Source organism: Mustela nivalis, assembly GCF_964662115.1.
Source record: "Mustela nivalis genome assembly, chromosome: 7".
Taxonomy (NCBI): Eukaryota; Metazoa; Chordata; class Mammalia; order Carnivora; family Mustelidae; genus Mustela; species Mustela nivalis.
The window spans coordinates 28,128,797-28,149,856 of record NC_139026.1 but is presented as its reverse complement, the minus strand read 5'-3'; the positions used below and the strand labels follow the sequence as shown (position 1 = coordinate 28,149,856).

At 37.6% G+C, this 21,060-nt stretch overlaps 1 long non-coding RNA gene across 1 annotated transcript in view; it reads left to right on the top strand.

Moving 5' to 3' along the window:
* Positions 1–1,153: 1,153 nt before the first annotated feature.
* The window catches only part of LOC309868704, a 78,784-nt gene continuing 58,877 nt past the window's right edge, over positions 1,154–21,060 (top strand). Inside the window, exon 1 of the long non-coding RNA XR_014313799.1 lies at positions 1,154–1,289. This is a non-coding gene — a long non-coding RNA (uncharacterized lncRNA). The remainder of the gene's footprint in view (positions 1,290–21,060) is intronic.

Genomic DNA, 21,060 nt, shown 5'->3' with positions numbered 1-21,060 from the left:
CAGCCTTGGCAGCCATGTTGCCCAGTGCACCCCTTTTGCTTATAGCCTCGGGGAATTCAATCAGACACCACTCGATTCCTGACTGAGAATGCGCACAAGGAAAAGACTTGTTTTGGATGACTGAACCACTAAAGCGCAAGTACAGGAAGCATAGAATAACCACCTTTTATGCAACATATGAACAAGAGAGGCCAGAGAGAAAAAATAAAGAATGTACACAAGGAAGAATAGAGATGTGAGAACAAAAGTCAACATGGCATTGAAGTCCCTCATGTCAGAACTTGCCTGCTTCCTCCCTTGGGTTCCCATGGGACAGCCCTAATCTAAACCACTTCAGCCTTTTGTTCCCTTAAGCTAGTTTACGTAGGTCACAGCTAGCTAAATCCTAAGGATTGACTCAAGTATTTCTTCTGTGAGGCAGTGAAATGCTCACTTTTATATTTCCTAATGAATTACATTTACTTCTATTAATAAGGAGAGTCTGCAGAGGTGGATAATATCACCTAATTATGTTCAAAATGAGAAATCTATTACTTGTTATTAACAAAAAGAGATGAAATGCAGAAAATAATTATTATTGTGATTGTTGCTATGGCTATTTACCCCCTTTTATTACTGATTGGTTTCAAAGTTAAAGTTAATGTAGACTACATTTAATTTTAATGCTTAGTATTAAATATTTAAAATACAAAAAAATGCAAAATTATGATCCTTTTAAGAAGACAATTTTTAATCTTATGAAGGAAGAAGGAAGTGTATATAATTAGATTCAGAAATTATTTATTCAATGTGGCTAAAAGCTTGATATGTACAAGAAGCATCTGAGAAGCTTGTTCAGAAAATGTGCGTGGGGGGGGTACACATTAACAATTCTGATACTGCTACATATGTTTATTTGAGTTGAACAATTAAATAAATGGATAGTGGATAGTAGGAGCCAGGTTTCTCCCTATTGGAGTGGAAATTTACAGGTAAGCAAGGTGAAGAGACTAGAATGATTCATGTAGTGATGGAATAGAATGAAAAAGAACAGTAAGAACTCATAATTGGCTTAATAGTTTTAAATACATATGGCGGCATACAAAATTATTCATAAATATGTGCATACACACAGGTTCATATAAACATATATTTTCTTGTTCTGTCAGTAGAGTGTACCTAAAAGAAGTGATGCCCCAGAAGCAATGAGCACACCTAGCACAGAGATCTTGGTGTCTGATGCTATTCTCCAATAAAAGGAAACATGGATCCTCAGAGAACTGGCTGCTTCTTCACCTGGGGCACAAAAGGTGAGCCCAGAGCTTCTCATAGTGCCAGAAAGTAAGAAAGTGCTGAAAAAGAACAAACAATAAAACCTAGATTGATGAAAATATCAAAGGTTTAGAAGACAACTGAAAGAACTCTCAGGGACCACACTGAGACACTTTGAAAAAACATAATAGAGGAGTATTAGATTATAACCCAAAGTATAAAATAAATACCCCATGAATTTATACTGATATAAACAAATGACTGAATAAAGTATTAAAACAGGAGAAAACAGACAAATCTTCCATGCCTAAGAATTCCAAATAACTTATGTAGATACTCTGGCCTAATGGAGATATGTGTTTAAATTGGTGTGAGCATAGTAACTTCTTTCCAATAAGTACAGTATGGAAAAAGGGGAAAAAGTAATTTTGTGGTGAAGAAACCTGATAAAACTGCCTCAGCCAGGTGATCAAGGTCAACATCAACAGTCATAAGTCATATTGACAGTATATATCCTTAATATGTGATGTAAATTGAAATCACTCTCTTTCATTGCCATTTCCTAAACCTGTAACCTCAGTCTACTTATGAGAACAACATCAGATAAATTTCAAGTGTGCAATTGTCAGTGCACTGTATATAGTACTTTATATTGTATATAGTTTATAGTACTTTACCAGTGTTCCTCAAAATTATAAAAGTCACTGAAAGAGAAAATCTGAGGAACATTCATAGCCAAGAAGAAGATGAGGAGATGTAACAATTATGTTTAGTGCAGGATTCTGGAACAGATAAAAGACTTGAGGGAAAAATTAAAGGTATCTAATAAAGTATGCACTTTAAAGTTAATATAATGTATCAGCATTGTTTTGTCTGTTGTAACAAACATATTAATATAAGAGGTTAACAATAGGGGAAAATATATGAGGGGTATAAAGGGATTTTTCTATATGATCTTCCCAATTTTTCTGTTAAAAAGCAAGGTTGATTTTGAGGGAGAAAAAGAAAAGTAGATTATCAGGTCTTCCCAAAAGATCTTTATGAAGAGGACTGAAGTGCAGTATTGATTCTAATTCCTCTCTAATTCTAACCACATTTGGGGGGAATATTGCCCTAGTGTGTGAATTTTTTTAGGATAGAAATTGTTTTGTTCACTGTTTACTGAAATATATTTACTAACGACAGATTACTTGTCTGACCTACCCTCCATTCTAATTCTACTTTCCTGGTTGTCTTCACTTCCTGGATTTTTTTAAAGTGGGAGATCATCAGGGTCTTCACACCTTTTTTCTTTCGCTTGTGGTGGATGCTGTCACTTGCTTCCCAAATCCAGCATGATAGCACCCATTCTCCGAGCTGTGAGGGATGCATGGAGAGCCCTGATGTGTTGGAAGAGACTTCATTTAATGACTGGTCAACACAGGACTACGAAGGCCTGAAACCTTCCTAACTTTTGGACAATTCTGAAATTCTGTTCTGGTTTTAACATCCCCATGATGTGACCTGAGACCTTTTATATTTCATCAGAGTCCAACTTCTCACACTGTTCATTCTGGACTCTTTTTCTTTAATACTTTTTTGATCTTAAGAGTTCTCTCTAATAAACTGCCTGTTAATTCTCACTATAGAGCCTGTTTCCTAGGAAACACAAAGTGCAACATCACTGCATACTTCCTCCAGGAGTGAGTTCATCCACATCGGTGGTTTCCTTTTCCCTTTGTATTGTTATCATTAATTTCTATCACTATCCCAGATCTCTTCCAAATGCCAGACTATATATCTCACAGACGTCTCACAATATTCTCTTGGATGCCTCACAGTCAGCTAAAAATAAATATGCCAAAAATGGATATCACAACTTCCACTCTGAAAATTTGTTCTCCTTCAGCTCTGCTTAGTGTAGCTGGATATATTCTAAAACAATACCTATCGTCTAGATCTTAGTGTCATGTACAAGGCTGCTAATATGGTCACAACACTGAGTAGTAGAGTAGCGACCAGTTGTAGGTCTAATGTAAGGCATTTTCTTAAGCAATTTACACATATGACCTCATTTATTTCTCTCAACAACTCCATGAAGAAAGTTTCATTATAGTATTTTTTTACATTTTTTAATGGAAAACAGCCATACAAAGAAGTTTATAAATTGTCAAAGGCCTAATGTCAAAACGGGGATTTGTACATCAATAATAAGTGTCCTAAAATCCATATGCTAATTATTTTCTTATCCTGCCTCACTGACACAAGTGTTGGTTTGAACTTTGAATATATTTGGTTGAGACTGATGGGTAAAAGGAACGCTGGTCATAAATGTTGTGATAGGTAAGAACCACAAAAGGCAGAAACATATTATTTAACTATACTATGATTTTTATATCCTCTTGCACTTGCTGAATGGAATGTCAGCTCCTCGTGACTAGACGAGAAGATTCCCGATCCTAAGCTACAAAGTTCACCTATACAAGCTTATACTATGTTCCCTTCTGCTAGCAAGTTTGGATTAGTACTACCCAAATGCAAAACCTATCTACCTATGTATAATTGAGCTATATATCTTTATGTGTGTACAAGAGTCAAAACCCTTATCCATCCATCCATCAGAAGAGCAAGCTAGAAGCCAAAACTTGAGTGTTATCATTGAAATATCCATCTCTCATTCCTTCAATCAATTTTGAATTCAAATTATATCTAAAAGCATAAGTATATCTAAAAGTATATCTAAAAGTCACTCATTTCTCAGCATTCAAAGTATGAATGTTATCATATCCCGATAATTTCACTCAGGACTCCCCTCACCTCTACCCTTCATGCTAGCTCCTGGATCCTGCAAAGACTCATTACTTAGTCTCCCTCTGTCTACTTTTGCCCTTCCAATCAATCTTCTTTCAGTACCGTAGAGTAGCATTTTTAAAATACAAATATGATCACATCTATTTCCTGCTTGAAACTTTTCAGTGACCAAAATGTTAAGAGAAAGACCAAAATGTATCTTGTGCCTTACAAAGATGCATATGCTGATTCTTCTTGCCTATCTTTTCCTGGTCAGCACTATTATCATTCCTCTGTCTAACTTCTTTCAGACCAATTAGCATGTAACATGCTCCTTCCCACCTCAGGACTATGTCCATGTGGCTTATTCTCTACGGAAACTCCCAACCCTATATAGAAGTTGACTCATATTTCAGATTTCCATTCAATCAACACTTTCTTGAGAGGACTTGTAAAACTCCCAGAAGTAGATCAGTGTTCCCTATTGTAAACTCTCATAACACTATGCCTTCTCCTTTATAGTTAGGTTGACCAGTGGTTGACCATTGCATTAATTTTAAATTATGGCCAACTACATACAAGAACAACTCAAGAAAGCACTCTTAAATATATTTTGGACATTTTGATGTATTATATTCACAAACAACTAAATGCTTTTAAAACTTTTATGGGATTTAATGACCTCCAGTGGTTGAAACATTTTATTTCAAATACTGCACTTGGCTGGGGGCAAAGGCAAAAACTGGGCATCTCGACCAGTTTATAGAGATACCTCTGGATCAAAACTTTCTTCCCATAAAACCAGCCTTATTAAAAGTAAACCGTAAAGCATGTGAGACAAATAGTTCAGGCTTTAAAAATCTAAGGGAAAAAAACCCAACTCATTTGTTGCCAAGATTCCATTTTTCACAGAATTGTAGGACCTTTGGTTTGTAAAGCATTTCATTTGAAATCAATAAACCCCCTCTAACCATGAGAATGGAGAGAGTAGTTGTAAAACTGAGGGAAGGGCACAAGGAATTCAATGCATTTGGGTAAGAAAGAGTCACCTGGTCTAATAGCCTAGATGAAGAGCGTGATTTAGAAGTCCAAGGATCAAAAAGTTAGTGGGACAGGAGTTAAAAAAAAAAAAAATGGTGAGACTGGCCTTTAAAATGCTTGTGTTAGGGGGAACCTGGTTGGCTCAGTCAGTAGAGCATGTGATTCTTGGCCTCAGGGTCATGGTTCAAACCTCACGCTGACTTAAAAATAAATTAAAAAAAAAGTAAAATGCTTGATGCTTGAGTCAGGACCTTCATTCTAAAATTGGTTATCCCATATCTCCTGCTGGGTGGACACACAAGAACCAGGTCACGACGCTCATGTATGGGAGAAGGTTATATTTAAAGTTTCAGTCAGCTCCTCTCCACCTGCCATTTTCTATGTTGCATTTGCATGGAATATCTTGAGCAAAATGTGAAGACTTTTAACTGTGATTACATGGTATTCTTCTCTACTTTCTAAATAATTTGTCCCCTTTTAAGGATAGAACATTTCTGAAGTCCAGGAAAGAAAAAAAAATTTTTTTTTTCATTGAACACCAAGACTATGCCAGGACAACACTATCACATTTAATCCTTGCGGTACCCCTGATAAGGGTGAAAAAAATCTCCACTTCATATGATGGGAACCAGAGAGTACAGAAGAATCAACATCCTTTCTACAGCATAAAATTCCAAAGTGGAACCCATGTCTCTTCCTAATGCCCATTTTTCCCCCTATTTACTAAGTTAGTCATCTGTTGTCTTTCAGGTCTCTCTATCAAAATGTAAGCTTATTTTTCTTCATTTCACACAATACACAATCTAACTCATGCTTTGATAGCAGTTGGTCATCCACAGAGAAGACATATTCATTTTAAATAGTTCCCTATCTCTTTGTGGGGTTAAAGAATTTCATTTACCAAAGGAATTTCAGACTTCAGATGAGCTGTGGGGCAATTGGAGAGCCGTATTAGGATCAGTTGGTTGGCTTTGGAGGTAAAGCTCATTTAACCTTTTTTTAGGGTGACTGCAGCCTGAAAGGAGATTCTGCTTCCCATCAGGGCAAGCCACTCCCTCAGTGGAGAATGACCTGAGAGCAGGAGAGGCAGCCCAGCTCTCACTGCCTTGTTTCAGGCCACTCCTGGCTATTGGTTAGCCAAAGGTTCTTCACTGGATTCTCCTAAAGGGCTTTTAGAGTAATGTTTTCACAGAGGCAGAACATACAGGAATCTCTCAGAAAAAGAATAATAATTTTCAGAATTAGGGTCCAGATATCTATTTTTTTATCAAGCCCTAGTGGTCCCCCCAAAAATCACACTTTGAGAAACGCTAATATAGAGACAGTCCTTTCTGACTATGTGCCTGCTAAATGTCCATCCTGCAGATTTTCTTTCATCTCTACCTCTTTTTGCTAAACTTCCTTCGACTTTCCTGTCCCCATTCTGTCAACCCAATGACATTGTTTTAGTTAGTAATGTACTATATATTATTTCTTATTTATTATTTGCTGATGGTTTTCCTTTCTATAGATTATAACTTTTTAAAAAATCTCTGATACAGCTCTTAGACAACAATGTAGTAAATACAAGAGTAGATTTTCTTTAATAAAAGAAATATTACTCTATTGGCAAAGCATATCCCGGTACTATTAATACTGAAAGATGTTCTAAAGTTTGTATCAGCTGTCATATTAGTATGGAAAATCAATATTTTCGATCTGCAAGAAAGAGAAAGCAAGTGTGTTGGTGAAGAGAACAGAAAAAAAAAATTTTTTTTGGCCGGGCTTGACGTTTATCAAGATGATGGATTGAAATGACCCAAAATGTTGACAGAGTGCTTTTGCTGAGCTTTTGCTGAGATGACCAGATACCATAGTCACTGGAGTCATTATAGCTGATTGAAGTTAGGCCATTTGTTTAATAAAGATGGAATAGGGAGGCAAGTTGTTATATTTGTCTTATCTTATATGGATGAGTTTTGGCAGAATGGTTGGATAAGACTTAAATTACAATTTCTCTCTTTTGTTAGCCAGGTTCCCAAATAACATTACCATATATGGCATTTTAAGGACTACCTCTGAACAAAGTTTCTCAAAGCCTTTGGCTATAAACTTTCTGAGGAACATTATCTAATCTCATTGTTTCATGAATCATAATTATAAAATGATTCTTAAATCTCTACCTCAAGTCATTCTTTTCTGGGTTATAGTCCTGAATCCCAAACACAAATTCAATATGCCCCACAAAAATGTGAATCACTTCTCACCATAGTTCCCTCTGTGGGCTTAATTTTCCTTTTGAAATTGTTATGAGTATTTTCTGAGTAACCAACTCTTAAATCTGAGAGGATGCCTTACGTTTTCCAATATTAACCACTCCAAACCAATTTTTCACTGAAGTCCTTAAATTTTTGCCTCAAAATATTTTTTCTAGTTTCCAGAGTCATGACCCTGGACCAAGTCTTAACTCCTTGTGAGCTTCCTTACATATATCTTCCTTTCTTACCTATTCAGCAAATTCTGCACCCTGCCACCAGCTTAATCTTTCCAAATTGCAGCCCTCATCTTGTACCTCAAGTTTTCAATAGATTTCCAAAGTCTATAAAATTATTAACCTTGTGTCCAGTTACTAGAAACCACTTCTTACTTTTCCAGCTCTATTCTAAAGCTCCCCTGTATACACTTTTAAATTTCTATTAATGGGTGTATTTGGCCGAATGGCAACCCTTTAAAAGATATGTCTACTCGGAATCTGTGAAAGTCACCTTATTTGGAAAAATGGTCTTTGCAGATGTAAATAAGGATCTCAGGATGAGATCATCCTGCATTAGAGTAGCCCTAAATCCAATAACAAGTGTCCCCTATAAGAAAAGAGACAGGGAGAAAACATGGAAGAAAGCCTTGCGAAGATGGAGGCAGAGGTTGGAATTATCCAAACCAGGAAACATCAGGAGCCACCAGAACCTGGAAGAAGGAAGAAAGGATTTTCCCCTAAAGCTTTTGCATGGAATGTTACCCTACTGACACCTTGATATCAGACTTATGGCCTCCAGGACTATAAAAAAGTAAGTGTCTCTCATTGTAGGTCACCCAGGTTGTCTAATGAGTCACAGCAGCCTTAGGAAACTACCACAGTAGGTCAACAGAGTATTCCTAATGATACCTACTCTGTTCAGGGTGCTCACCATACCTCATTCCTCTCTTCCTGTTAAATGCTGGTTAACATTTTTAAGCACATACAGCAAAGGGAAAATGTTCTAAGATTTTCCATATACAAAATTCTTCAAACTTTCATCAGCTCTCTAAAATAGGTATCGTTATGTCTGCAAATAAGTAGGCACATATTCCAGATGAGCTGATTTGAACAGAAAAAGTCTTACTCTAGAATCCATGCTCCCAATGCTTTCAAACACATCAAGGCCAAAGCTCAAAGCATACTTCTTTTGTGAAATTTTTCCCGATCACCTACCTGCAAAAGATCTTTATGATTTCCTATAGTTATTTTAGTAAGTACCACTCATAAAATAAAACATAGACTGCTTTACATATATTTTATTTATCCACTCAACTCTATAATCACTCAGATTATAAAATGCCTAAAAGAAGTGACTATGTCATATAAATATATATCTCTAATTTTCTTCTAAAGAGAGATTGAGTTCCTCTAGGCTCAAAATTAATGTCGTTGAGTATAGGTGGCAGAAGACAAATCAAATGATCATGTGTAACACAAGTTTGGTGTGTAGAAGTACAGGTGGTAGAAGACAAATCAAATGATCATGTGTAACACAAATGGTGGAACCATTTGTCTGAGGTTGCTTTAAAAAAAAAAAAGAGCCTGACCTTCGTATTTCTGACTCACCATTGCATTATTCTTTCACCACTGGGTCTCCTCTTACTTTATCTAACAAACTTAGCATATGGAAATATGCTTAAAACATTTTGTTTCAGTAACCTTTATTAACAATAATTTCTAAATAGAAGACATATAAAATAATTAAATTTGATAAAACTGAGAAATTTTTCAAATCTTTAAAAGATAACTTAACAGGTTGGGGCACCTGGGTGGCTCAGTGGATTAAAGCCTCTGCCTTTGGCTCCGGTCATGATCCCAGGGTCCTGGGATCTAGCATCGCATCAGGCTTTCTGCTTAGCAGGGAGCCTGCTTCCCCTCTCTCTCTGCCTGCCTCTCTGCCTACTTGTGATCTCTCTCTGTGTGTCAAATAAATAAGTAAAATCTTAACAAAAAATAATAATAATTTAACAGGTAAAGTGAATATTAATATAATTGGCTATTTGGCTTTATTTTCTAATGTACGTATAGAAAATAATTCCCAATGCTTTGGGAAAACAAATCAGGATGCTAAATTCAGTGACTTATTTATTCTCTGCAGGTATAGAAAGAATGACTCACTTCCTTCTTCCCTTTCAAGACTCAGTCATCTTTCTTGAATAATTTGTGTGAAAACAGAATGATCTCAAGAGACATGAGAAACCCCATCTAAGGCATTACTTCATGAACTCTAGAGAAGGGATTTCCTAACTCTGATTTTATAATCCATAAAATTTTGGAAGATGATAATTTATATGTTTCAGTTCTAAGAGTTAATTAATGTTTCATTTATGAAAAATATTTAAAATAGGTGATTCTTATTTTTTTTCTTTGTAGAAATCAATATGAAGGAAGTGTTTCAATAAGTAAAAATTTAAAACATTGATAACAAAATAGTCTTAAGCATCAAACCTGAGTATGCATAAAAAACATAAAGTTAATTTTTTTCTCCAAGGTTTTAGTTTCCCTTCACTGAAGAAGAAATTTTTTTTCATTGAAGTGAGGGCATAGCAAGGAAGAATGAATAGAAGACATCAAGAATATGGTTAAGGTCAGAGCACAATACATGCTCGTATCAGTTAGGAATGCCTCAGCTCAAAGTAAGAGAACATGCAAATAATAATAGTTTGAATGAAGATTTATTTACACATAATATGAAATCTAGACATTGATCACTAACGGTGATTTGTTCCGCAGCTCAGTAACATCCGGAATCTCCATGATTCACTTGGCTTTTTCTCATGTGCCTCACCTCATAGATATCACTGCAACTGAGCAAAAGCCATTTGCTCAGAAAAACAAAAAGCTTCTAGGAAGTCCCATTCAGTTTTTGTTTTTGTTTTTGTTTTTTTATATGCTATTGGTCAGAGCTGTGTCAAATGACCACCTCTGCGGAGGCCATAGAGGGTAGCAATTGGATCAACCAGACATTCAAAATAGTATCTGCTACAAAACCGTGGTGGAAAGTGACAGTGATAGGTTTTATGGAGGATTTTGTAATCGTAGCCTGAGGATACATTTTTCTTGAAAGACGGAGCTAAGGTTAAATATGATTGCATCCTTGCTGAAAGAATTTGAAACCAGTCGAAGCTTCGTCAGTGCAATGACACCTATAACTGCATTCTGTATCATTTACTTTTGCCATTTTGAAATCATTCTTTCTGGGAATCATCCACATGACTGAATCCTTTTCAACATTTAGGTCTGAATTCAAGTGTTACCTCCTTACAGAACTTCTCTGACCATATTAACTAAGTAACATCCTTCCCATTCATCATTTTTACATTATTTGTTTATATATTTGTTGTCTTTCTCTATGAGTGGAATAGAAGCTCTGTGGGAATGCGCTTTGTCTTGTTCACAAATACACGCCCTGTACCTTAGAACATCTAGCCTATGGTTGAGTATTCAGAAATGTTGATAGAAAGTCCAAATACATATATGTATATATCTCTGCATACCATCTAGGTCTATATTTAGATTTATCAGTCATCTATATTTAAGAGTTTTGCTAAAAAGTTAAAACAAGCTATAGAAGTTATGTCCTACTGTAATAAACTCTCCTAAAACCAGCATACTGTACCTGATGGTAAAGCCAGTATGCCTATCCAGACAGAGTGACTTTAACATGAAGTTTTATTGGCTATTCCTGTCCCTGGAGCCTGACAATCAGAAGTGGAACATCTGAGCTTAACTTTATAGAAATAATGATTTTAAAAGTGATTATGATTTAGTTCCTTCATAATAATGCATACAACTTCTTACAAATTTAATCATTTCATACAACTTCTTTCAAACATACATTTTTCTGTTTTCTTCTTGATAAGCTTACCAATTATAGCAATCAAAATATATTTCCCATGAATTAGTTTTTAAAAAGTTTTAATTAGAATACATAAAGAAATGGCCAATATATAAAATAAACCATTTTAATGAGTGTGATTTAATTAGAGTAGCTGTCACTTAAAGATGTCTAACTTCTCTGTTCAGCTTGGTGAGAGCAAAGCACCTTGAAACAAATCTTTGGTTTTGAGAATTTCTTGAATGATTTCTCTAATTATGAGGATATAAAACAATCAGGCAGCCATTTTTCCTGAAAAAAAAAATTAAAGGAAGTGTAATGGATACTTCATAAGGTATATACATATTCATAGAAAAATATGAAAGGGGATCCAAACACTTTGGGCCAAAATATGATTAAACTATCCTTGATGGATTGAGGTAACCCTGACCTACAGGAAATGAGGCTTAAGTGCAGATGCCCAGACTTATGAGGCAGTCTTAATCACCTAGGCCTGGATTGTCTTGGGTGGAGTGGAATAGTCCTGGAGATATATCTTGGCAGGTGGCTCTGTTGCACTCCTCACAATAGGAAATGGGAATGATAAAGGGCTCTCTGAGGCAATGATAAAGGATAATCTAGTTCTTGGCCAGATGCCTAGAGTGATGTTATTGAAACAGAGTGGGCGACAGCAGTGACCATGCTATGGTGACTCAGTGGAAGCTGAGTTGAACTTACACCAAAATGCACACTTGATGACTAATGTTACCATGGACCTGGAGTGGCCAGGACAAAATCTTTAATATGAACAGCAGTATGTCAGTCCAGAGCAAGAGCAAAAGTCAATGCATCAGCAAAGGGAGGATCTCTGGGTCATTCATCTTGCAACTTGGCTTATATTTCCTCTAAGTAGGATTGTGATATCTGCTAGCTTCAAGATGATGTATCTGAAATCTGGGGCTAATGCTGAGGTGGGATAAGTTAAGATTAAAGTATGCAAGTCTAAACACTGGACCTGTAATTATCTCAGCAAAGTACCCTAAATGGTATATATATATAAAAAAATATGACCCATACTGCATGCTATTAAAATGTTAAATGAGGGCTGCTTTAATTTTTGGTGCAAATGATCTTTAATTCAATCAATAAAAACAGCTAGTTGATACAGAATGCCCTTTCAGCAATCACTTACTGAAAGTTCCATAGTTGAGTGACTGTGCTGGGTTCTCAGGACAAGGTGAAGAGCTGAAGAGGTGTTCTTTCTTTTACTACTGTACTCATTTTGCTCTGGGCATAAAGGTTTCTGCTATTCCTCAAATTCATGAGGGTACTTGTCTCCTAGGTAGATGGCTCACTGCTTCAACTCATTCAAGTCTTTGCTCCTGTGTCACCTTGCAAAAGAGCTGAACCTCCTCCTTAAACCACTTCTACAAACTACCCCTTTTTATTTTATTTTTTTGAACTACCCCTTTTCAAAATTGCTACACCCCCCCCCCCCGTATACCCTGGTCCACCCTGCTATTGTGTTATTTTTTCCTCAAACTATGTATTCCATGATGTACTATTTAATTAATATATTTATAGAATGTATATTCTTATCCTCACCAACAAAAATGTAGTCTCTATTAGAGCAGAGATTTTTGTATGTTTTATTTACTGATATATGACTGACGTCTGGCCATAAAGCTCAATAAAAATTGGTGAATGAATAAATGGCTAACTGAACGAATGAAGGTAAGATTGGAGAGAAATAACTGTAGTATGAAACTTGAATTAACGAGATCCAGGAAGAAAATAAGTAATGAGTTATAAGGTTATTGCAGTGATTGTAATGTAGCAGTGAGAGAAAGCGTGAAAGGGAAGGAAACTTCCGAACTGGACTACGTAACAGGAAGTGTTAAAGCTAAGTAGAATTTTACATGTGTAGAAGCTAGGATTGGAGAAATAGTTGAGCAAAAGCAAAGATGAACAGGTAGCTGGACAGTTGGAATCTTAACGTATCTGAAGAGTCAGGTGTACGGAACCCTGTTGTAGGAAGGGCTAGAAAACGTACATGGACCAGCCAGATTGCTCTTGGTTGTGAGGAATGAAATCATGAACGAAATAATATTCTTAAGAATAATGGCATAAGCAATTACACAGTTACACACCCCTAGAAGGGATGGATGGCTTTAATAGAGCTTAGTCAGCAATTCACTGAGATCACTAAGGACCCAACTTCTTTTTACTTATTCACATCCTTCAGTCTTTACATAGGTTCCTTCCTCGGGCTGATTCAAAGTTAGCTGAGGCAAGTCTCAGCCTCATGTTTTCAACCACATCCAGAGGAAGAAAAGAATCTTGTCTCTTCCTATGGGTCGATCATAGGAATGATGAACCTTCCTCAGAAGACACATAATATATCTCCCCTCACATGTCATTGACCAAATTTGAACCACTTGCTGAATAGTTTATTTCCTTATCAAATACTCAGGGAACCCATCTAACGTTATCAACCACTGTTCTAGGTGTTTTTAAATACTATAGCATTAAACTAAATGAAGTCCTTCTCTTCACAGAGTTTATATTCCAGTTGGGGAAACCAAAAGTACACAAATTATCAAAACATATAACATCAGATTATGGCAACTTCTATGAACAAAAACACAGTAGAGTCAGAGAGAAGGAAGAACAGGTACATTTTAAAGGAGGAATTTCAGGTTGGGTGGGCAAAGAGGGAATCTCTGAGGACACGACTTTTAGGCAGACACCTGACTGAACTGAGGGAGGGAACCATGTGAATATCTGAGAAAATCTGTTTCTCTACAGAGAGAACAACAAATCCAAAGCTCTGAGCCAGGAATGAGCTTGGCATGTTCAAGAAACTCTGTGGAAGGCAAAGTGGCTAGAAGAATAAGAAAAAAAGTATGTAAGGAACTGAATTAGAAAGTTAGCGAGTAAAGCAGGTCATGAAATGTCTTACAAGCTCTGGTAAGGATGCTGGGTTTTGTTCTAAGGGAGGCACAGAATGGTTTTGAAGAGAAGAGTGGTGGGATCTGATATACATTTTGGAAAAAAGATCACTCTGCTTGCATATAATCAATTATAGGGGCAAATGCAGAAGTAGAGATAAGAGGCTAGGGCAGAATTACAGATAAAAGAACTGTGGCTTAGAGAAGGAAGATAGTGGTGAAGATCAGAAGGGATTGGATTCAGAATACATTGTGAAGGCAGTGAAAGCACTGGCCCCTGGTTAGCCCAGGGGACCAGCCCTGATTGCTTAAACTGATCTGGGAGGAATGCATATTGAGGAGTAGAGCACAATGCTCAGCACAGAGCATGCTGGCATCATGTTACGAAGGAACTTTAGCTATGCGCATGTCAACAATGTTGGTTGAGTAGCTAGAACATATGTAACAGGTAGGTTTGTCTGGGAGGTAGACACTGAGAGTTTGGGTACATGATGATTATTAGGGCATCCCATGGGCTCCATACACAGGGAAGCTGGAGCTTCAGCAGTGCCTTCCACAGGATTTTCCAGCATTCGAAGAGGCTCACTCCTACTTTTTAACCTGCTCTGATTTAATGATACGTGGAAACTTGTGCTAGTTACTTATCAAACAATTTACTAGCTTTTGGCTGAGGCTCTGAGGCCATCATGTGCCTAAAGATACATTAATTTTTTTAAATTTACAGTCTTGGAGAGGGGGAATTTCAGAGGGTTCTCCGTGGCCTTTCCCACTATGATACCTCCTATCCCAAAGGCCCAGCAGGACTTGCTGTGAGAATCATCCTAATTACCAAGTACATCTATCCCAATTACACATTTGGAGAGTGAGAAAATAACCACTTATGTGTCTATGGACTCAGTGGACTCACTGTGGGCTGGATCTTGGCCAGAACTCCATTTATGCCCTGACCATATATGGCCACACTCAAGGGGGACCATGATTGCCATGTTCAATAGTCCTCCAAGTGTATGCACATTGCCCTTTCCCCAGTACACAGTTTACTGGAGTAAATAGCCATATTTATTGGAGTAAATAGCCATAGTTACCTTTGGGGCCAGATGGGAAAATCTTTACTGTGTTCATTTATCAAGGTACTGCAAGATGTTTCCTCCTGGGAACCACCTCTTCTTTAATCAATAGGGTTGGTTCTGAAAATAGGTTTAGATACAGAGATTGGGCAAGTGTGAAAAATAGAATGAACCCACCAGGTTCCACTCCTGGAACTTGTGAACATGTTATATTCAATGGAAAAGGAACATTACCAATGTAATTGAGTTATGGAGCTGGCCTTTAAAATCATGAGGTTATCTTGGATTATCTGGGCAGTCTCAGTGTAATCACACAAGCAGAGAACATTCTCAGACAGAGTCACAGAGATGGGCATGAAGAAGGAAAGAAAGATGCAGACAAAGGGGAGTGTAAGAGATTCCAAATGGAATAAGGATTCAGTGAACTCCTCCTATCACTGAGGTGCAGGATCTCACATGAAGGAACAAGAGAATGGCCTTTAGGAGCTAAGAGTGACATCCATCCGACAGCCAGCAAACCAATGACAACCTCATTCCCATAACCATGAAGGAATTGGGTTTGGCCAAAAATCTGAATGAATCTGGAAACAGATTCCTCCCTGGAGCCTCTAGAAAGGGAAATCCTGTCAACCTCTTGATTCGAGTCTTTTGAGACTCTAAGCAAAAGACCTAACAGAGCTTCACTGTACCCAGAGTTCAGACCTACAGAACTATGAAATAAAGAATTTGTGTTGCTTTAAACTCCCAAGTTTGCGTTAATTCTTTACATCAGCAATAAAAACACAATACAGCAAGAGGTTATTACTGCCACTGGAACAGCAACCCTTCACCTCCTGATTATGCATGAATTGAGTAGTAGTACCAGCTGTTTCTCTCTTAGGAACTCCATATTCTATCGACCTTTTCCGCAACTCTCTGTAGGTCAGGCCCTGTCTCTGACACTCTGATCTTGTCACTCATTATAATAATTGTATCTCCTGGGGCTTCTGGTGCTACCACCTGGTTTCTTTGTTTGGCATTTTATCATTCCCATTTCTGAAAGTGAGCCTGGCTGTGTATCTGGTTTTCTTACAGTCAGGAGAGAATGACCACTAAACTTCTGTGTCATTCTGATTCCTTTGTTACTAGATTATTGTATATGAGCATGGTAAAATGTCTATCCTCTGGGCATTGGTAATCAACTGTAGTGTCTTGAAGCGATGCATTGTATTTCCATCCTTCCATACCTGTAATGGTCCCTCAGAACAACATACTGCTTAAAATATAACCTATGAGAAATCATACTACTTACCAAGCATGCTTAGATATAGCTTTAATAAAAACATGAACTGGCAACAGGCTTCTGAGGGAGAAGACGGTATATGTCCTTGAAGCCAAGCAGCTAGGGATACCCGGCTGGCTCAGGGCAGAACACCACCTGCTTTATTTTTCCATTTTCTCCCCTTGCCCAGAGAGCATCAGCAGTTAGTCAGACAATCCTTTCATTGGGACTTGCTCACTATGGGTCATGTATTAAGTGACCAGACATATTTTGCCTTTCTTCTTACGTATCTACAAGACTCATGGTCAATGTGTGATTACAAAAAAGAAACTCCAGTTTCTTTTTTGGTTGTTGGGGCAACAGTCTTTTCTACTGTCAACCCCTGCTCCCTTTCTGTTATAGCTGACTTGTTTGTGCCTCATTCTTCCTCTCCTTGTGCCTTCCTCTCATTGTACCCACTTCCCTTTTAAATCCTTCTTATACCATCTGCTATGGCAAGTCTAGCACTCAACTTCACTTAGTATAACACTTTGGTCATGTGTCCAGGAGCCATCATAATAAGAAATTTGCACCATCTCTCTGGGGTTTTCTTCATAGTATAAATACAATATCTTGGGCATTGTTCCCAAATCATAAACTCTCTCTTACCAGTTTTCATCTTCTAGCTCCTGTGATCAAACAGCCCCCAAACCCACTTCCCACACATACTCTCTAGCTTCTAGGTCTTGAAGCTTCTTTAGGAAGCTTTTCTTGGGCTCAAGAAAAGGTCCCATTCTGGGCTATTCTGTTACTTAACACTAGTAACAGACTTAGTAGCTAAAGGGAAGGTGGGGGTCCAGTGAGAAGAAAAGGAAAATGTCTATTGTAGAAGAAACTCTACATTGTCTTCAAGAAAGTGGGGAGATCTAGCTTTTGTTAGGGAGTGGTGGGTCACTTATATTGGCTCCAAGATACTAGGTGAATGTAGGGATTCAATATTTCATCAGAGCATCAAGGCAGATGTCCCTCTCCCAGTGTTATGGTACCATTATTTCCTAATAAGGGCCCTGAACTTCATGGAAGACTTGCCCTGTCTCAGAGTTGAAACTTTCTTTTAGCTCAGTTCAGTTATTCTAATGATTAAGTCTCTAGTCTGGCTTTCAGTGTTCTCTGTCTTTCTTCTACAGGAAATGAGAGCTTTTATGTATGCCACCAAGATGGCCCTCTGACTTTCATATTAGCTTTCAGTTGGTGATTAATCACTCTCAGCTTGTTATCATTTTCTAGAGAGTCATTTTCTAGAAAGAGTCACTCAGTTTCACAGACCTTATAATTAACTGTTTTCTCAAACTATTGACAAAATGCACCAGCTAATACACTTATTCCCTTCTACTACTATACTAGTATACCACTCTAATTCACACCAGTGGAAGTTTTAAAAGATGTTAGACTATCACTTTGGGCCAGAGGCTATCTGTGCCCAACAAATACCAGTGTTAGGGTGCAAAACTCCTAGGTATCTCCTGCTTCCTTGGATCACTCTTGATCCCAGTTACAGGTTGAGTGCCTCAGTAAGTAGAGTCTGAGATGAAAGGTTTCATGTAGATCATTAAGCAGTGCCTTGATATCAACACCTGAGAAAGGGAGGGCAAGGAAGAAGGATAAGGTTGAAAGAAGACTCAAGGAGCATTGTGCATCCAGCAACAAGCCTAGGCAATTCTACAGGAACCTCTAAGGCCAGACTGGCCTTTCGTTGTCCCAAATTGAAGAAAATAGCCAGACTTCTATGTCCTTTATTAAATATTCATTGAATGAGGAACCCTGAAAGGGGCATGACTTTGGCCAAGGTGGCTTTCTGCAGCGGAGTTAATCCCCAAAAGGGCTGACAGCTAAACACTCTCTTTTCTCTCTGTCTCCAGCACAAGTCCTGCAGTGAAGCATATAATACGCTGGACACAAAGCTCTGCTGGTGACACAAAGATAAGAAATTTCAAAATTAAAAAAAAAAAAAAGAAATTTCAAAATTTCTGTTTTGGGGAGGAAGATACACATCATTTTGCCACATGTGTATAAAGTAATAAAGAAAGAAGTAATAAAGTAATAATAAGTAATTTTGCCACATGTGTATAAAGTAATAAAGAAATAAGTAATAAAGAAAACATAGTGTGGAGTCATCCTCAGCTAGGTATTGAGGAATGAAAAGAAATTATCCAATGAGAAAAAGAAGAATATTCCAGATAAAGGATCACCATGAAAAGCTTCTTTGTTAGGTGACCCTCCGGCAGTTTAGGTTGGGAACAGTTACACATATTGGTCACAGCTTCACCACTCAGCAGGTGCTGGCCGTCACCAAAGGGTTAACTTAGGTCGGTAGTCTAAGGTGGGGTTTGCATTTTTAAAAGAGTGGGTGGACACCATCTAGAGGGTAGACCAATCTAGACTGTTAAATGGCCTTGGATGTGTGTGATAGTCTTGCTTAATAATGGAAAGCCCCCACAAGTTTCTGAAAACAGAACTGACTCAATCAGCTTTGTATTTTGGTAAAAAAAACAGCACATCACGGTGGTAAGTGGATCATGTGGCAAGAAAGGGAATGCAAAAAATCGGTTAAAGAGCTATTAAAATAGGACAGGTAGCATTCTTTTTAGAATAATCTGTTACTAAAGAAGGAAATCCCATACTATAAATTTGCAGATGGTCCAAAGATCATTTGCTTCTCTAAATTCAAATCAATTTATCTCAAATTACTGGTCCCTTCTCAATTGACCCCTGACTAGAAGCTCTGCTTATCATGTAAACTATTCTGTATCTCAATATGAGCTTCCTCATTTTTTTTTTACCCTGGCACACTCTAGCAATTAGAGACCTATTTTTCATCTTATACCACTGATACTATAAGGCATCCAAATAAAAGGGGCCAAATACACAACATATGGCTCTATCTCAGTGTTCAACGAAAGGAATCCTAAAAGGCAGATACGATGGATACAATATGATCAGGGCCAAGAAGAATCTAATTGTGTGGTGACTTGCAATGATATTTTACTTTAAGATCTCTATTCATTGAGGAAGATTGACTTTTGTAGGCCAGTCTCCTAGGATAAAGGATATAGAGAAGCTATGACATACATCTGGGTACAGACTATGGTTTCTCCTTATTGGAGGTCAAAGTATTTTGAAGGGCACAGGGGAATGTCCAGGGGATGAATCCATCCTGAACTTTGCTAGTATATTCAAAGTTAAAAGAAGTAAGTATACAGTGTTAATCTTGAAACTTTAGGAACAAGTAAGTTAATCTCGTTTCCTCTGGAAATAAGTTAGGTGAAACAAGAGCCCAAAACACTTGGACCAGTTCAGGATAGACCTGAGAAGACATTAGAATGCTGATGGACTTCTCAGAGGAAGCCAGCCTTAAAGAGAAGACTGCTAGATCTTAATTATTCCAATCACTAAAAACACATTATAATTATGTGATACAATAGAAGTATAAATTGTCACTACAATGGCAGACACATTATAAAATATAAAGGCATCAGATAGACATGTTGTATACCTTACATTTGCACAATGTTTTATGCCAAATATATTTCAATTAAAACAATTTCAAAATTAGAAAGGAGAGAAAGAGAGAGAAAGACTAGTCTAGAAGCCAGAAACAAGAGAAAAAGGAGCTAAGAGATTCCCAGTAGGGGAATCACCAGTTAAGGGGATCATCTTAGAATAAATCAACCAAATTCTCGTTCTCCCTGATTAAAAAAAAAAAAAAAAAAAAAAAAAAAAAAGTGTCTTTCAGACTTCTACAGAAAGACCATTTGGCAAACCCATCCATCATCAGAGTAATACTGTTGGAAGCAGTAAGAAAGGATACTTCAAAATTTTAGCTCTAATTATTGAGGGAAGGGCTTTGGCAGGATAAGATTGAGAAAACTATGAGGAACAAGAGGAACCTGGCATAGAATAACCCAAAAAGGATCAAATGACTATTTAAAATATATCAAAAAGATGCTGAGTCCTTAAAATCAAATTTGGTTGAGAGTACATGTCTTATTATGTAAAGATACACGTACCTGGTAAGTGGGAACCCATGAGAAGCTCCCATCACTTAAGTCTCCTGTTTTCTCCTCCCTCCCCAGGTTGCATTTGCTTCTCAACACCACATCAGCTGCCCCCCATCTTACACTTCCTGGGAACGTCTGTTGGCCCATCATGGCTTCCCTAGGCCTTTTCTTTGTATCATAAATTTCACCTTAAACTCTGAGTAACTGGAAAACAATTCATGTATTTCTTATTCCAAATTTAAGTTTACAGAAGCAGGAATCAGACAAGCCTGGTCATCTCTTCAAGTCAGGCCACGGAGGTCACCATTGCCTGGTCAGCCTGGAGTTAAGGGACTGTGTGGTCCCTGGAGTCAAGGGACCACACCACCTGGTGTGGTGACAGAGTTTCTTTTAGAGGAGACTGTGGTCGGAGAGGGTGCTCCAGCCAAATCTAAGTAGCACCGGGTTGAAGTTTTCATTTGGTGCACTCAGAATCCTTTGATAGCATACCCAGGCCATCCATAGCTTCCTTTGTTCACACTGGTTGCAGGTAAAAAAGTCCATTGGCTAGATTTCAGGAACAAAGTGTTTCTTCAAATAAAATGGAAGTTT